This window comes from Leopardus geoffroyi, chromosome C3 (genome assembly GCF_018350155.1).
Source record: "Leopardus geoffroyi isolate Oge1 chromosome C3, O.geoffroyi_Oge1_pat1.0, whole genome shotgun sequence".
Taxonomy (NCBI): domain Eukaryota; kingdom Metazoa; phylum Chordata; class Mammalia; order Carnivora; family Felidae; genus Leopardus; species Leopardus geoffroyi.
In genome coordinates this window covers 90,644,080-90,662,503 of record NC_059338.1, presented here as the reverse complement: position 1 = coordinate 90,662,503, position 18,424 = coordinate 90,644,080, and positions in this window count along the sequence as shown.

Sequence of the window (18,424 nt, the reverse complement as noted above, 5' to 3'; positions counted from 1 at the left end):
CTCATAAATTATCAAAGATTTATACTTCTTTGTCTAGAAAATACAAAAGCTGCCTAACTTGGACATTTTTTTTGTCTCAATTTCATCACTGAGAATTTGTGTTCAAATAATAAATCTTTGGTGTGTTTCTCCTGTTTGAAGAAGAAGAAGAAGAAGAAGAAGAAGAAGAAGAAGAAGAAGAAAGAAGAAGAAGAAGAAGAAGAAGAAGAAGAAGAAGAAGAAGAAGAAAGAGAAGGAGAAGGAGAAGGAGAAGGAGAAGGAGAAGGAGAAGGAGAAGGAGAAGGAGAAGGAGAAACATTCTATTTTACTTTTAGCCAACTACCCCACTGGTCATCCCTCCTCAGTCTCTGCAGCTGACTCTTCCACTTAGGCCACAGTTCCTGGGTCTTCCTCTTCCCTGTTTTCACCCACTCTTTCAGCATCCCTGTAGCCTTAGCTATAACCTATATTTTGGCAATTCTGAAAACATATACCTCTTTTGCCCAGACCATACCTTTGGTCTCCAGACTCCTCTAACCAATTATCTAATTAGTATGTCCCTGCATGTGTCAAAGAGGTATCTTGAAGTTGACAAGGACAACCCTAGTCACTGCTTTCTGACTCCTCTTCTTCCTCCAACCTTTACCAATAAATGGCACCACGATCTCATCTCCTTGCTCAAATCATCTACCTTGATTTCTCTTCCCCCCATCCACCATATGCTAAATAAGTCCTGTCAATAAACCTGTAAAATAGAGATTTTTTTAAATATTTATTTATTTATTTATTGAGAGAGAGAGAGAGAGAGAGAGCAAGGGAGAGTCAGAGAGAGTGGGAGACAAAGAGGGAATCCCAAGCAGGCTCCACGCTGTCAGCGCAGAGCCCTACACAGGGCTTGATCCCACGAACCATGAGATCATGACCTGATGAGATCTTGACCTGAGCAGAAATCCAGAGTCTGATGCTTAACTGACTGAGCCAGTCAGGTACCCCCTAAAACAGATCTTAAATCTACTCACTCTTTTTCATTTCCACTGTGTAACTCTCACCCAAGCCACCACATCACTTAACTAAATTTCTACAACTACCTTTTCCCAAACTCCCTTCTGTACCGTGGCCTCGCTACATTCTCTCTACACAGAATTGAGGGTAATTTTTTTAAGTTGATTTATTTATTTTCAGAGAGAAAGAGAGAGCATGAGCAGGGGAGGGGCAGAGGGAGGGAGAGAGAGAGGGAATCCCAAGCAGGCTCTGCACTGCCAGCGCAGATCCCAACATGAGGCTCGAGCCCATAAACTGCAAGAGCATGACCTAAGCTGAAGCTAAGAGTCAAAAGCTTAACCAACTGAGCTACCCAGGTGCCCTGAGGGTATTTTTTGTTGTTGTTGTTACATGAATTAAAACATGACACTCATCTCCTTTAAAGCTTCTTATGGCTTCCCATTGCCTGTGGGATAAAATCCAAACTGCCTCCGGTAATCTGCAATATCTTGCAAGACCTGCTCTGCCCTTGTTTTATGCCTCTTTTCCTTTGATTACTATCTCCCAGCCACTCCCATCTTCTGTCAAGTCCTCAATTGTAGCAAACTCTTTCTGACCTCCGTGCCTTTGCATATGCTACCTTCTCTGCTGGGCACATTGTTCCTATGTCTATTTAAATGTTTGTCTTGAGGCTTGAGGTCTTTGAGGATGAGACTCAAACGAGGCCTTCCATCCTTGACGTTTACTTTTTAATCCAGCTTAACTCCTATTACTAGTTGTATTATCTACTTATTATGGATAAAGTGTAATGAGTTATCTATTTAGTGTTTCCTGTTTACTTCTTGTCTCTCTGAGCTCCATGAGGTCAGGGATCATATTTGTCTTATTCACCACCTTATGTACAACATCAGACCCAGGACCTGATGCATAGCAAGTAGTCAATAAATGAACATCTGTGCTCATTAAAACAAAACCAAAAAAAAGGTGTTTTAGAATGTCAAATTTGACAAAGACTGATAGAGACCCTCCATCTAATCAGTTCCCCTTTTTACAGATAAATAAACTGAATGCCAGAATGTTGTTGATGAATTGAATAAAGTCGTAGCTTAAACAGGATTAGATTCTAGTTCTGGCATTTCCAGCCCAGGCTGTTGGTTCTACATCACAGAGGGCAAGACCAAGAGATCATGGGAGTAATCTTTGTTCTATATTTCACTCCCTTTTCTTTATTAAGGTTAATGTTTGCAAGTTTTAAATAAGTTCCTTTATTAAGGTTAATGTTTTCAAGTTTTAAATAAGTTCCTAGAGGAGGGGGACAATCCTATTAATTTGCCTAATGCAGCAAAAAGAGAGATAGCTGCACAAATTTTTCCAGACATTTTCTTTATAGACCTTAAGTTGGTGTCCAATAGAATTTAAATCGAAGTTAACCTATTTTTAATATTTCAAACCATAGTTGGTTCATGTTTTCCATATAAAATCTGCAGTTGCATCTTCGCCTTTTGCGTTTCCATCCTCTTTTTCCACCGTCAAGTGGTCTGGCTCTTCCCTGAGTGTGGCAGCCAGATGACAGCTGCTCTTCCAAAAAACCCCAGGAGTGGTTTCTCCTTCTGCACTGGGCTCGGGCCGCCGGCTCGGAGAGTGGAAAGAGGGGTTAGAAACTGGGCGCCCCACTTTACAATCCTGGCTCTGCCGCCGATTCCCTGTGTCACTCTGGACAGTTTGCTTAAACACCCTGGCCACGGGCCCCTGATTTATAGAACGAAGAATTCGGAATCAAATCTTCCCAAAGTTTCCAGTCGACTCGAGTGTCCTATGTGTAACTTTCTACATGTATTTCTACTCATAAAATAAAACTTTGCACCATAAGATTAATGCCTCTCATCTGCCTCTTTCTCTCCTGTTTATATCTTGCTTATTTTAGTCCTTTATAGTGTGAACTTCTTAAGGAATCTTAGGATTCTTAAGACTCTTAGAAATCCCTAGAATCCTTAGAATTCTAAGATCCTAAGATTCTAATCTTAAGGACCTTCTTTTTAAAATCCAAACTATTTCTGAGAACATTCAATTCCTTTTCACAGTTTTGCTCCAGCTGCCTCAAGGTGATGCCTTAAGCAAGAAAATGCTTGATGCGTGGGAGGAATTGATTACCCAATAGGCAGCCTCCACACCTGCTCTGGACAACATTGAGGTCAACCTTTCTCCCCAGGAATTGCAATTTCTAAATATTTCTGGAAAATGCCTAAGAAATGCCTTTCCAGACCCCTGAGGTCAGTTCTTCCACTGCCAATGGCAGTCAGATATATATTCAAACATCTAAGAAGAAGGAACACTTTTTCCTAAAGTATTCCCCTCCCTCCTTAAACTGAAGGTACTAAAATTACATACTAATCATCCTTATCCATGTCAGAGGGCACTCGATAGACAGGCTGCCATAAAGTGAAGTCATGCATCCTTCCATTCATTTACATATTTAACAAATATTTTGGTAATTACTACGTGTCAAGCATTGTGTTATGTGCTGGATAAAGTACTAATCAATGCCCTCAAAGAAACCTAACCTCCTGCCAAAGCTGGACAAATAAACATGCAACTAAGTTCGAAGTAAGAATTGCTATAATTTCCTTTTACAGATTTTATGGCTATTTTGAATGATGTATTGGGGGTCAGTGGATCTGGATGGCAACCCAATCTTTTGTCCCATAAGAACTGCAAGAAAGGTCCAGATTGGGAAGATGGGGGGAGTGGTGATTCCCCCATGCTGCTAGAGAGTATCATTACTCCTTGATGAGATGTTTTCCTTTGTTTCAGCCCTCAATTTAATGCCCCTCCCCCAAAAGATTTTGGGCATAAAATAATACTAAACACACCATAAAGCTGAGTAATGAGAGATGAAGAAGCAAAAAATTATTATTTATGGTTATTTAATTTCTTTAAATAAAAAAAATGTTTTTTAGGTTCAGAACCAACAACTTGAAAGACTCACTTCTCTTTGAATTAAAAAAAAAAAAATTAATGGCACAAAAACAGACACATAGACCAATGGAATAGAATAGAAACCCCAGAATTAGACCCACAAACGTATGGCCAACTAATCTTTGACAAAGCAGGAAAGAACATCCAATGGAAAAAGGACAGTCTCTTTAACAAATGGTGCTGGGAGAACTGGACAGCAACATGCAGAAGATTTAAACTAGACCACTTTCTCACACCATTCACAAAAATAAACTCAAAATGGATAAAGGACCTGAATGTGAGACAGGAAAGCATCAAAACCCTAGAGGAGAAAGCAGAAAAAGACCTCTCTGACCTCAGCCGTAGCAATCTCTTACTCGACACATCCCCAAAGGCAAGGGAATTAAAAGCAAAAATGAACTACTGGGACCTTATGAAGATAAAAAGCTTCTGCACAGCAAAGGAAACAACCAACAAAACTAAAAGGCAACCAACAGAATGGGAAAAGATATTTGCAAATGACATATCGGACAAAGGGCTAGTATCCAAAATCTATAAAGAGCTCACCAAACTCCACACCCAAAAAACAAATAATCCAGTGAAGAAATGGGCAGAAAACATGAATAGACACTTCTCTAAAGAAGACATCCGGATGGCCAACAGGCACATGAAAAGATGTTCAACGTCGCTCCTTATCAGGGAAATACAAATCAAAACCACACTCAGATATCACCTCACGCCAGTCAGAGTGGCCAAAATGAACAAATCAGGAGACTATAGATGCTGGAGAGGATGTGGAGAAAAGGGAACCCTCTTGCACTGTTGGTGGGAATGCAAATTGGTGCAGCCACTCTGGAAAGCAGTGTGGAGGTTCCTCAGAAAATTAAAAATAGACCTACCCTATGACCCAGCAATAGCACTGCTAGGAATTTACCCAAGGGATACAGGAGTACTGATGCATAGGGGCACTTGTACCCCAATGTTTATAGCAGCCCTTTCAACAATAGCCAAATTATGGAAAGAGCCTAAATGTCCATCAACTGATGAATGGATGAAGAAACTGTGGTTTATATAACAATGGAATACTACGTGGCAATGAGAAAGAATGAAATCTGGCCCTTTGTAGCAACGTGGATGGAACTGGAGAGTGTGATGCTAAGTGAAATAAGCCATACAGAGAAAGACAGACACCATATGGTTTCACTCTTATGTGGATCCTGAGAAACTTAACAGAAACCCATGGGGGAGGGGAAGGAAAAAAAAAAAAAAAGAGGTTAGAGTGGGAGAGAGCCAAAGCATAAGAGACTCTTAAAAACTGAGAACAAACTGAGGGTTGATGGGGGGTGGAAGGGAGGGGAGGGTGGGTGATGGGTATTGAGGAGGGCACCTTTTGGGATGAGCACTGGGTGTTGTATGGAAACCAATTTGACAATAAATTTCATGTATTGAAGAAACAAAAAGAAATATGTAGCAGAGATGATCAGGAAAAAAAAATTAATTAAAAAGGGTAGAGTCATGTGGCCATGCCCAGACCACTCAAATGCCAGGAAAGTTGTTATAGCCAGTCACTAACTAGCATACTTTTCCTGATTGCCCTGAGTATTGGTGCTCTCTCCCAGAGGAGAAGAGTATGACAAATCTAGATAATAGTCAATGACTTTTAACCTACTCTGGTAGGTTCAATAATGGTTCCCCAAAAGTGTCTATCTACATCATACTTCCCAGAACCTTGCAAACATATTATTTTACATATATGACAAAAGGGACTTTGGAGATATTTTTAAGTCAAGATGGGGAGATTATTTTGGATTTTCCAATAGGCCCAGTGTAATCACTATGGTCCTTACAAGAACAAAGCAAGAAGTTGATAGGAGGTAATGTGACCACAGAAGCAGGGATTGGAGTGACGTGGCCATAAGCCAGGAAATTCTGGAAGCCTCTGGACGCTGGACCAGGCAAGGAATGGATTCTCCTTTAGAGACTTTAAAACCGAGCTGCCCAGCTGACACTTTGATTTCAACCCCATAAGATGCATTTTGAACTTCTGACTTCTAGAACTTTAAGAGAACACATGTGTTGAAATATCTGTTCATGCTCTTTTCCATTTTTCTGTTGATTTTTTTTGTTTTCCGTACTTGTTTATTGGAGTCTCTTTCATGTTGTGAATATGAACGCTAAGACATACCACTTGCAGATATCATTATAATTTGTTTTTTCTTCTTTAGTTCATTAAGATTTTTAAATAGACCATTTTTCTTATCTTATAAGATTAAATCTTCTATCAAATCTTCCTTTGGTGACATGCTTGGAAAATGTTACTCCAAGGTCTCATGTTCATTTCTACATATTTCCCCCCCAAATTTGATGGCTTTACTAGCTAAGCTTCTGAGGATGTAGGACTGAATCGGGCACAGATCCTATTTTCAAGAACTCTATAGTTTAATGGTGAGACGCACAAAGTAGAAACCGCAAGAGATTTTAGGTGCGATAATATTAATATTTACAAAGATTTATTGAGCAAATGCCTCTCACTAAACTTGGTATTTCATAAACATCTCATTTCACCCTCAAGATGATGTAGGAAATATGCTGATTCTCATTTTTCATCATTCATTTTCCATTTGCTAGTGATTAAAGGAGCAAATGTTTCAGATATTGGAATTGACCAGCATGATGCCATTTTTTAGTCCAACCCAGGAGACTGTAGAAAATAAGAAAACTGAGCCACACAGAGAAAGTTGCTGGAATTAACAGGGTGAGAGAAGAGACCTGTAGCTCATCACTGGTGATGAGCCCCAGCATTAGACGATCTGCAGAGGTTAAACACTCAACCATAGACAATCACAACATTCAGAGAATTGCAGAGCTCTGTGGGGCAGCTGTTTTGCTCCAAAGGTCAGTGTGGGTGCCAGGAGTCACTACATCCATGTGCACTGTGTCTAGCTGTTGCCCATCTTGTTGGCAGGGAACAGCAGGCAGGCCTACAACTCCTCCTTCAGCTACTCAGTCCAATGGTAGGTGTGTGTGCAGCTCCATGGCAACAAGCACCGGCTCCTTCCATTTCACCATCATTGTCAAGGTTGGAGGCAGTGAGGGATGGATGTATGTTCCTGTTTGTCCTCATTTCATCCCACTTCACGTCTGGATTGTGTTCTTGACTGCAATTTCTACTAACCAACAATGACTTCAGGCCCAGATGCAGAGGCTTCCACTTCTTCCACACCTACAACCACGTAAAATCAAGTCCTCATCATAAATCCCTTATTCCACATCACTTGTAGTTCTGTTTCTCTGCTGGAGAAGTAATGACACAATATGTTTGAATCTTTGATTGTTGAATAGGGGCGCCTGGATGGCTCAGTTGGTTAAGTGTCTGACTCTTGATTTCAGCTCAGGTCACAATCTCAGTTTGTGAGTTCAAGCCTCACATCAGGCTCTGCACTGACAGCTCAGAGAGTGCTTGGGATTCTCTCTCTCTCCCTCTCTTTGCCCCTCCCCTGCTCATTTTCTCTCTGTCTCTCTCTCCCTCTCTCTCAAAATAAACAAGCATTTAAAAGAAAAAAGGGATGTTGGATAACAATTATACGTTAGTGATAGCTTGGGGGGAAAGAAGGAGAATGAGCCGGCTATAATTCACCAAGGTCTTCAATGTTGTTTATGTAATAAACTATAAATTCCTTCATAATTTATTTGTTATAATAAATAGTAAATTGTTGTGTTATATTAAGTTATAAAACTATGTTATTTTAAATTACAAAATTATAAGTTTATTAAGCTGGTAGCTAAGTACACAATGATCAAATGAACAAATGTGTTATGTGGGCATATAACTACTCAACCTCTCTTCTTTTTAATGTATTCATCTATCAAACAATAAGATTAAATCATATTCATGTGCCTTGTAGGTCTAAAAATTCTTGAGTTGCTTCATTATGATCTGTTAATTTATAACATAGTGGGAAATAAAGCACCTGTTTGCAAATATTTGAAGGCTATCACAGAAGATGGTGATCTACTCTAACTTATGTTGTTTTTCAGAGCAATGGTTTATATTCAACAGGAGAAATAGTTTCCCACCAATTAGAATTGCCCACCAAGGCAAGAAAATGACCTTAGAATTAATGTATTCTGTTTTCCTGGAACAATTTAGGCAAAAGACGATTATTTATCCTGGGGGCTACTGAGGAACTTACCATCTTAGGAGAATGACCAAGCTGGATGGCCTCTAACAACTCCCTGAACTTGAACTGGCTTTGATTTTTGTATAAATATTTTCCACTTAAACTATTAGCTTAGATGGTTACAAAAGAATTGTCCAGTTCCAATTTTTTCAATTATGACAGCTATAGCATTACAGTTTGTAATAGTTGATCACGGCATTAGCAATTTCGTGCTTGTTAATTTGAACATGTAGCCAGGAATAAATAGCATACAGTATGTGTAATACAATCTTAAAAGTGTTTTATTGGAACAATTCTTAGACCTCATACAAGGAAACGAAAAAAGAAGAAATGTAAATGAACGTGATGTCAGACTGATGAAGCAAATCTCTAGAGATCTTAGGAAGTTAGAATGGATTTTAAAATTCATTATGATTCAATTATAAAGTAAATGAAAACCAGCAGGGTTAAATATGAGGTTGCTGAGAGCACAAAAAGGAAGTTCTTTGGATATCCATGACAGGGAGAAAGCAAGTTCAGGTTCACCTCTAGGGCAGGGAGGAATTTTCTTCCAGATTCATGTCTTTCAGTGTTAACTTTGTATGAGGTACCATACCAGTCACCTGAAATGCCAAGACGAAGAAAACACAGTTTCAATCATTTAAAAGCTCATGCTTTCAAATAGGTGGTAGGCATATACCCTGCGTGCACATAATAATAATAATAATACAGTAAAAACTAAAACCGACTATGTGCCATACTTGTACATTTTACATATTTTACATATATTAACTCATTCCATTCTCACACCAACCCCATGAGGTAGGTACTGTTATAATACCTGTTTTCTAGATACTAAAAGTGAGGCACTTATGGGTTAAGTAGTTTACCCATATCACACTGCTTGTATGTGACAGAGCCAGGATTCAGACCTAACCAACTCCAGATTCAGAGTCTGTGCTCCTGACAGTACACCTTATTGCCTCCTCAACATGATGATGATTCAGGGCTAAGAAGTCTAGGGATTGCTACTTTAAATATCTTTACAATTATTCTTATGGTTGTTATAACAACCTTTTGTGTAATAGCTCTGAAAAAAGAGATTTCTAGTAGTGGAAATAAGTAGACAGGGACATTCCACACAATTTAATGGAGATTAAGGCATGTGCATGTATGTGTCTGATAGTCAAGGCCCCAAGAAATTTATCAATGATAAAATTCAGGCTCATAACTCATTTCAACTTTATGTTGCAAATATTTATTGAATACCAAAACTGTACCAAACATTGCTTGGGTGAAGGTGGAAGAATAAAAAAAAGAAAATGTGCTTGACCTTAAGAAACTTAAACTCTGATAGGTAAGATGAACCAAGTACACAAATAATCATAGTATACAGCAGGTTGTGGTAAGTGCCATCAAAAAGGTATAAAGTATTTAAGAAGTTAGGAGGAAAAAAGTTTTCATTTAGTGGAAGTATCAGAAAAGTCTTCCTGGAAGAGGAGACATCTTGAAGTGTCTTCAGTACTAGGTAGGATCTTGAGAGGAGAGAAAGAATAGAGGGTTAAAGACATTCTGACAGGGGCGCCTGGGTGGCGCAGTCGGTTAAGCGTCCGACTTCAGCCAGGTCACGATCTCGCGGTCTGTGAGTTTGAGCCCCGCGTCAGGCTCTGGGCTGATGGCTCAGAGCCTGGAGCCTGTTTCCGATTCTGTGTCTCCCTCTCTCTCTGCCCCTCCCCCGTTCATGCTCTGTCTCTCTCTGTCCCCCCCAAAAAATAAATAAACCTTGAAAAAAAAAATTTAAAAAAAAAAAAAAAAAAGACATTCTGACAAAGGAAATAGTGGAGTAAAAAATAGAGTGGGAACTGAAGATGTGTTCTTAGTAATGAATTAATCACACTGAATGGTTGGAGGAAGTTGAAGATATGGATGAAAAAGTGGGTTGGGCCACTGCAGAATGACTGCCAGGGAGCTAACAACTCAGAACTTTCATTATAAAAGGTCTCATTTACTGGAGCCAGGTCACATTTAGGCCCATGCTAGTCTATTATTTTTCTAGCATTTGTGCTTAATTAACATTTCTTTTTTTCCTTTCCTTTCCTTTCCTTTCCTTTCCCTTCTTTTCTTTTCTTCCCTTTCCGTTCCTTTTGTTTTCTCTTCCTTCTTTCTTTTCCTTCTTTTCTTTCTTTCTTTTTCTTCTCTCTCTCTCTTTCTCTTTCTTTCAGGAGCCTAATAAGACCACTAAATATTTCCATTGAAATCTTGTGAAATTACAGTGATTCCTTTTTTTTCTGTAGAACATACATAAAAAATATCTCTCTCATCAAAGATTAGAACAAAACTTTAAAAATGCACCTGCACATGGTGTGTAAGACCTTAAGATATGTACATAGCTGAAAATAGAATGTCATCTTAGAATCTCATTATTCATTTAATAAATCTTTACTGGAGTAACTACATACACACTGCATAAGAAGCTCTGAGAATATTGAGGTGTCTACATCAAAATTCATGCCTCCTAGGTGCTCATAAAGTGTGGGGTATATAGGCAAGAATGAGTTATTAGAATACCAAAAGGTATAATGGAGCCTTGTGAAGGTGGTGAGGATAGTGGGGGAAAGGCTAGCTGCCTGAGTGACCTGTGAACACAAAAGAAGTTTGCAGGGTATCCACGAAGGGAGATGGGCTTCTTTGCAAAGGGAACAGCATGTGCAAAAACACAGGGAGGAGGGTGTAGCTTATTTGAGAGCCACAAGAAGAAACAGGGGCATAGGATGTAGGAAGGAAAGTACAGGAATATGACTACAGGGGGAAAAATGGAGCCAACTGGTAAAAGGTCTGGACTGGCAAATGGAGGACACTGAGCTTTGTACTTGAGGCTGTTGGAGGCCAGAAGAAGAAAGGACTGACTGACTTCAGTGTTCAGGCAGACAACTGTGCAGGCAACATGGAGGATAAGTTGAACTGGGGAAAAATGCTAGGGTTAGAAAGTCAAGGTAGAGGTTTATTGGAGTAGTCCACATCATAGATGACAATGTCTAGGATTTTGAAATGTGAATCAATAAAAAGTTATTTAAAAATAGTCAATGTCCAGGGGCACCTGGGTGACTCAGTCAGTTGAGCTTTCAACTCTTGATTTTGGCTCAGGTCATGATCTCACAGTTTGTGGAATCAAGCCCTGTATCAGGCTCTGCACTCACAGCACAGAACCTGATTGGCATTTACTCTCTCCCCCTCTCTCTCTCTCTCTGCCCCTCACCCCTCTCAAAATAAATAAAAATAAAAAAACTAGTCAATGTCCAATAGAGCGCTAAAGATCCAAAATTAACTACACCTCTCAAGAAAATGAACGGTGAACTTTGAACTAAGCTGTCGGCAGTGGGGAATCAAGTGATCATTCTGGGATGGGAAAGGAGGAAAATTCTTGGGGTTTCAGAGTGAGAGAATGAGCGTTTATGGGTACCACTTACCAAGAGAGGAAAAACAGAAAGAAGGATGGTTTGGGGGCAAGGTGATAGGTTTAGCTCTGTATCTGTGCATGCCAAATTTTTATTGCACAATTGACAAACCCTTCTGAAATGAATTAAAACTTTAAAAATGCATCTGTGCAGGGTGCATTGACTGGCATGGCTGATCATTAGAGTAGACAATCCCTCAGTAGTCTTCAAATGCCACTGTCACCCATAAACTATTATCTGACCTTCAGGATAACACGTCAGTGACAGTAGCTCGAGATTTCATCTTATTGCAAAATTTCTCAGACAATCAAATGCCAACTACCCGCACCTTTTCTTCTCTTTATATTAAAGGTTCTACTTATCTAGATTTCTCTTTCTCTGAAAATTCAATATTTTTCAGGTGTCTTTATGGTCTTTCCTTCCCCTTCAATCTAGGGGTTGTTGTAATAATGTAAGCGAACGATGAGGAAACCTGAAACCAAGTTATAGGACTATAAATATAAACAAAAGGATTGGTAATTTAAAAGGTAAATTCCATTTGCCTTGGGGACCGATGGGAAATATTGGAAAATGCGAAGCAAACAGTCTAGTGTACTTTCAAGGTTTCTAACTTAGATGAGTATGTTGAGAGTAGAATCATTCATCTAAATAAGGATTAATGTAGAAGCAACTTTGGAGTCGGAAGAAAAATATTTAGTTTTAGTTGAGGTCACAGTGACCTTGAGATGTTTATGGGGCCCCCTGGTATCTAAGAGACTGAAATATAAACAACTGAAACAGAAATTGAGGAATATAAACTGGGACAATGTTAGGTGGCACCAGAAATTAGTCGCTTGGATCAAATCAACCAAGGAGAGTCTCACAGTGAGATGTCTGGGGTACAAATCCTAAGGAATATAATAATTGACAAAATTGCTGCAAAAATAAGTATCTGAGAAGATTAGGAAGTACAGAGAGATGGAGGGGGGGGGGGGGGCGGTGGCGGGAATAGGCATAAGAAAGCCAAAGCAGGAGAAGAGCCTCAAGAAGGAAAGAAAAGCAAACACTGTCTGATGTTTTGAAGCATCCATCAATAAAGACTAAAAAGGATCATTGCGTTTGAGAAGTTCCAAATTTTCCAGTGGCTTCCGAAAAGACAGCTGCAGAGGAACAGCAAAGTGAGGTTATGCTGGGGCCAGGAGAAAACTGCAGGTAATAAATTGCAGCCTCAAGTGGAGAGGATTCATTCAATAATTTTGGTTTAAGAAAGGAGGTAAGGTGAGAACTGGAATAGCTTAAAGAAGGTATCAGATTTGGTCTCCAGAAAAATAACAGAAACACTGCTTGGAAGCCAAAATGCTTTCGTCCCTTTTCGGCTTTAGGGTCTGTTTGTAAAATGCTATTTTTTGTGCTTATCACGAGATTCCTGAAGCTTTCTGTAAAATTTACATGAGAGCCAATGGTCACCATTTTGATGATGTAAATTAATATATCATCTCCCTGATTCCCACATGACTGAATTTGCTGGAATCCTAAAATTATATTTGTATTTAGTCAGCATATATTATTTACTTATTTATGTGAAATTTCTGTTCAGAGTATTGTTGAATTAAATATCCAGAAACACAACAGTAACTACCAAAAGTAACATCTTTCTTGAGCATTTACAATATGCCAGGCACTGTTCTAAGTGTATGTATTTAATTTACCTTTACCTCTTCTCCGAGAATCCATGAGGTAGGTCCTGTGTTTTATCTCCATTTCACAGAAGCACACGGGAGGCTCCCTTCCCGACACTGCACGCTTACCAAGTGGCAGATCTGGGTTCACACCCAGCAGCACCAGAGCCCTTGCTTCTAATCATCGTACCATCTTGTATCTTGGTCCTAAATTGTATCATTACATATAAAGAGACATCTCTGGTATAGTGTCCTGTCCTGACTTCCGTCTTCACTATCTTTCAGGAGCTTATTTCTCCCTTCTGAATTCAACTTGAACAATAAAAAAGGATAGCTAAGTCATTCATGTAATTATACTAGTACTCAGACAAATTTAAACTTGGATATGTTTATCCCTCTGTTTAAGAAGGTTCCTTAGCTACTCCAGCTCACTCTCCAGCTGGGAACTGAGGAAGGATCCAATTGGCAGGAAAAGGTCATGGCCATTAGTCCATTGGGCAGGGTATGTAATTGGGAGATTCTAAAATGATTGTCAGAGTTAGGACTGAGGTCCAGGGGGAAAGCAAAATTTATTTCACATGAAAACCATTCAAGACATTTATACAAAAAACACTGTGAAGAACAAAACTCTTCCTTTGGACTTGAAACCCAAATGTCGAGAACGTTTCAATAATACAAATAAAACAAAGGGGGAGCTACTTCTCTCCCAGCTCATATTAAATGGATGGGTCATAGTGTGTAGCATGATTGCACACATATTTTTTTAATTTCCTTATTATGAGCTACACAGCCAGCAACACAAAATAATATAAAGTTTAAAAATAAATGAAAAAACACGAAGCCAAAATTCTCCAGTGGAACTGGAACAATACACAGAAAAACTGATGTATGGACACTATGATAAGAGAGGGAGTTAACGGCTTTCTAAGCTCCCTATAATTCCAAACGTACACTGTGCTAAGAAATATGGGTATTCCTATCGTCATCCATAGATACACCACATCAAGTAATTCGTAAACCTGACACCAAATTAGCAATGAACAAGATCTAATCTGAATACACGTTAGTTTCTCACTAAGTATTTAGAAACTAGTAAATAAAGAAAAAACATTTAATACTTTTGATTCACAGAACAATATATTGGCTTGGCATGACTTCTCACTAAAATTTTTGGAGACAAAGCTAAATGTACTAATTAGAAAAAGGGAAATCATACTTGTTATGAGCCTTTAGGTATCATAGTATACACTAGGAGTATTATGTATGCTGTCTCAGTATTCCTCACTATTCCTCTGTCTCTGAAAGTTTGTATTGTCACTCCCAATTTGAAAACAAACAATTGAGGCTTAGAGTTAAATAATTAGTCTAAGTTCACTGAGCTAGCAAGTAGCAGAGCTGAGATTGGAACCCAGTTCTGTCTGAGTCCAAAATTCCTTCCACTTCAAATGTTCCCTCTGTGAGTAATAAAAACCATAGTCTCTCAAAATTTGGATATAATGGAAAGGTAGAAATTAAATAATGGATTTAAATAGCAAAAAGTTGAACTCAACTTTATAATAAGTGGACAATAACAAATTTCAGTAACTTTCTTATTTTACATTGAAAAGTGAAATAAGCCATAAAATAAAAACTAATCTGTATGTAGAAACGTCTTTACCCAGTTATAGCCCCTGAGAACCACAAAATAATTATTAAAACAGTCACTAATTTTCAAAAGACCATATTGTCCTAGAGTTTAAGTTATACTGGAAAAAATTAATGAATGTACTACTTAATGGCATAACATCAATTGATTATTGCACTAATGGAATTTTTAGATAAAGATTACTAAAAGAATATTCTATTTTTGTCTGCATATTTAACATAAGATGGACATATTGCATTCTTAATAAAAATTATGTGTAAGTTAAGATTGTATATTGTAAGGAACAAAATCCCAACTTAAACCAGTGTAAACAATAAATGAAATGTGTTAGCTCATATAATGCAAAAAGATCAGAAATACAACTAGTTTCAGGCAGGGCTGAATCCAGGGGCTCAAAAAAATATTACCTAGAACTTCATTCTTAAGCCTCTCTCTGTTCTGTCCTTTGCCTGACCCTCAGGATCTCCTTTAGGACCCTCTCAGCCATCCTTCTAGCAGCAGGATGATACAGACCTCACGACCTCACCTCTTATTATTGTGGGAAAAAGTGATGATCTCACGGTTTCCACAGAGGAGAGACAAAAGTCCCAAATTATTGTACATTTCATTGGCTCTGGTTGGACTCCCAGACTCCCCATGATAAGGGGGATGAAATACAAATATTGACATTAAGCCTTTAGGGTGGCTCCCCTGTAACTGGGAGCAAATATCTCACTCGAAACACTGTGGACTCAGAATTAGGAAGGGCCAGTATCTCAAAGGAAAAGTCAGGATATAATTAAGATGGGAAAGGGTGTTTGGTGTCCTTCAACTGACAAATGTCCAGTAAAAATTGTAAGATTTTTGTTCAAGACAAGGACATGAACACAAATAGTCTCGTAGGCTGAAATAATACCCATAACAACAATAAAATTAATAATTACGTTAGGTAATAGGTATTGATTGACTACCAAATCAAAAGCTACACACTTTTATGTTTTACTTGATTGAAACATCACAACTACCTATGAAGTTGGGGTTATTATTATACTTGTGTTTTACAGATCAGGAAAATGAGACCCAAAATATTTAAGTAATTTTTCCAATATAAAAATGGATGAAAGCCTGCATTACCTCTGTAAATTATGGAAGGGTGCCATCTAGAGGACAGAGAATTTGAAGGAAAATTGCTAGATAGAGATAAGGCTACATTCATTCAACAAATATTTACTGAGTACCTACTACAAACAGATACTGGCTTGGACATTGGAATCACTCTGCTGAATAAAGAAAAGCTAACTTGTGACTCCAGCCTGCAAATAGTGTGCCCAGTCTATACTTCTCATGGTGCCTCAGACCCACCAAATCTCTCCTACCTCAGGGCCTTTATACATGCTGTTCTTTCAATTTTCTAGGAAGTCTCCTCTCTTTACATATGTCCTCATCCTTAATATGCATGGTCCATCAATGTCATTATCTAATACCTAAACTCTTTGTGCCGGTCAATTTTCAGATTTGTACCATCACATGTTGAGGTTTATTCATCCCAGTAGGCTCTCAATGTTACCTAAGCTCATACTAAGTCTCTCTCCTCAGACTCTCTCTTTCTGCAATTGCAATTTCAAACCTTAACCAGGCTCTTAAAATCTTTGACTCTACCACTTTCTCTTACTCTCAACAGTTACCTCCTCTACCTCTTTATGAGAAAATAAAAATCATTAGATTTTTAACCCTAACCTTAGCCCCATTCAATATGGTGGGTGCTCAGAATCTTATTTTTACCAAAGAACTTCTCCCTGAATCCACTTAAAAAGTTTCAAAGTGGACTAACCTGGTTCACATCCTTGAAGAATTAGAATTGAAACTAAAGAACTAAAAATACAGTTTTGCATGTTTTCTTTTGAATAGAGATAGAAATGGGGGCAATGTGCTATGGCCATCTTTCACCCTATGTCCATGGGGTAGATTAAACCAGTGTGCATAGATAGAGAAGGTAGTGAAAACTTAGAAATAACACTGAGAGATAAAAAAGACAAGTTGCTTCTACTCCTACAATCATTATTGTACTATATGCTAACTTGGATGTAAATTTTAATAATTAATTAACTAATTAATTAATTAAAAAACAAAAAAATACTGTATGAGTTTTCTAAGATTGTCCATTTCTTGGTTCCAAGCACTTTCTAAGCCTCAGCTATATACCTTCATTTCTGTGGAGGCATCCCCATAATTGTACAATTAGGCTTATTCTTCTAGTTTTGGTTGGTTTCTGTCACTTCTACTAAAAATCATAAATCCATAGCATTTACTTTGTAATTGTTTCTGAAACATTTTCTCTTATCCCCATCTCCACTGCCAAACTCTGGTCCAGGCCATCCATCATCTCTTAGCTGGACAATTGCAGTGGTCTAACTAGTCTCCCTACATGCCCTCTTGGTCCACCCAGTCAACTCTTGAATTGGATTACAATAGTCACCACCACCTACCCACCCCACCCTCACCCTCTACCCACCCCACCCCCCACTTATCTCCAGTTTCACTTTCCACAGTTTCACTTACCCATGGTTAAGCACCATGGAAGCAGATGACCCTCCTTCTGATGTAGCATCGGAAGGTCAATAGTAGTCTAACACTAGGTCACAATGCTTACATCATTCCCCTCACTTGATTTCATCACGTAGGTACATCATTCTATCATCTCACTTCATCATAAGAAGAAGGGTGCGTACAGAATTGTCAGATATTTGGAGAGAGAGACGACATTCACATAACTTTTATTACAGAATGTTGTTACAATTGTTCTATTCTTATGGTTCTGTTCTTATTAGTTGTTGTTAATCTCTTACTGTGCCTAATTTATAAATTAAACTTTGTCATAGGTGCATATGTATGTGTGTATAGGAAAAACACAGTATATGTTGGGTTCAGAACCATTAGCAGTTTCAGACATCCAATGGGGGTCTGGAAACATATACCCTGCAGACAAGGGGACTATTGTATTTGTGGATCACTTAATTCCACTGCTTAACAATTATCAATACAGCTTTACTTAAATATAAGTTATTATCTTAAGTGTAAAGTTATACCTAGGATTTAAAAAATAGAAGATCCAACACAGCAGTGTAGCAAAAGGAGGCCCCAGAGGTAAGGAGGTCTCAGTACAACAACTAATAAGCAGATTTGGAAAGTACCACTCTGATCTGGAATAAAAGATTGCAGGGTCCCAGGTAAGATGTAACCAAGAGCAAAGAAAAGGCAACAGGTCATTTATCTGAAGTTCTTGGCCATTTTTTGAGGAATTTTATAAGTCTATCATAAAACTTGAAGCTTAATTACTAATGAATACAAAGAAAAGCAAAAAGATGAAATAGTAATTCCAGGGAAAACAAAGGGTTTTATAAGAAAGGAAATGTAGTTATAGTACATTGTCACCTGTAACTCGTATTACAGTAGTAGATGGTGTAGATAGTATTTATTTAAACAGACATTAGGACAAAAAACTGAAAAAATGAAGAAAGAATCTACAGGGGAGAAGGAAGCATAGGAATATGTTGTGGTCTTGATGTAAGAAACCTAAACCCTCATCTTCCAAACAAGAAAGTCAGTGGGTAA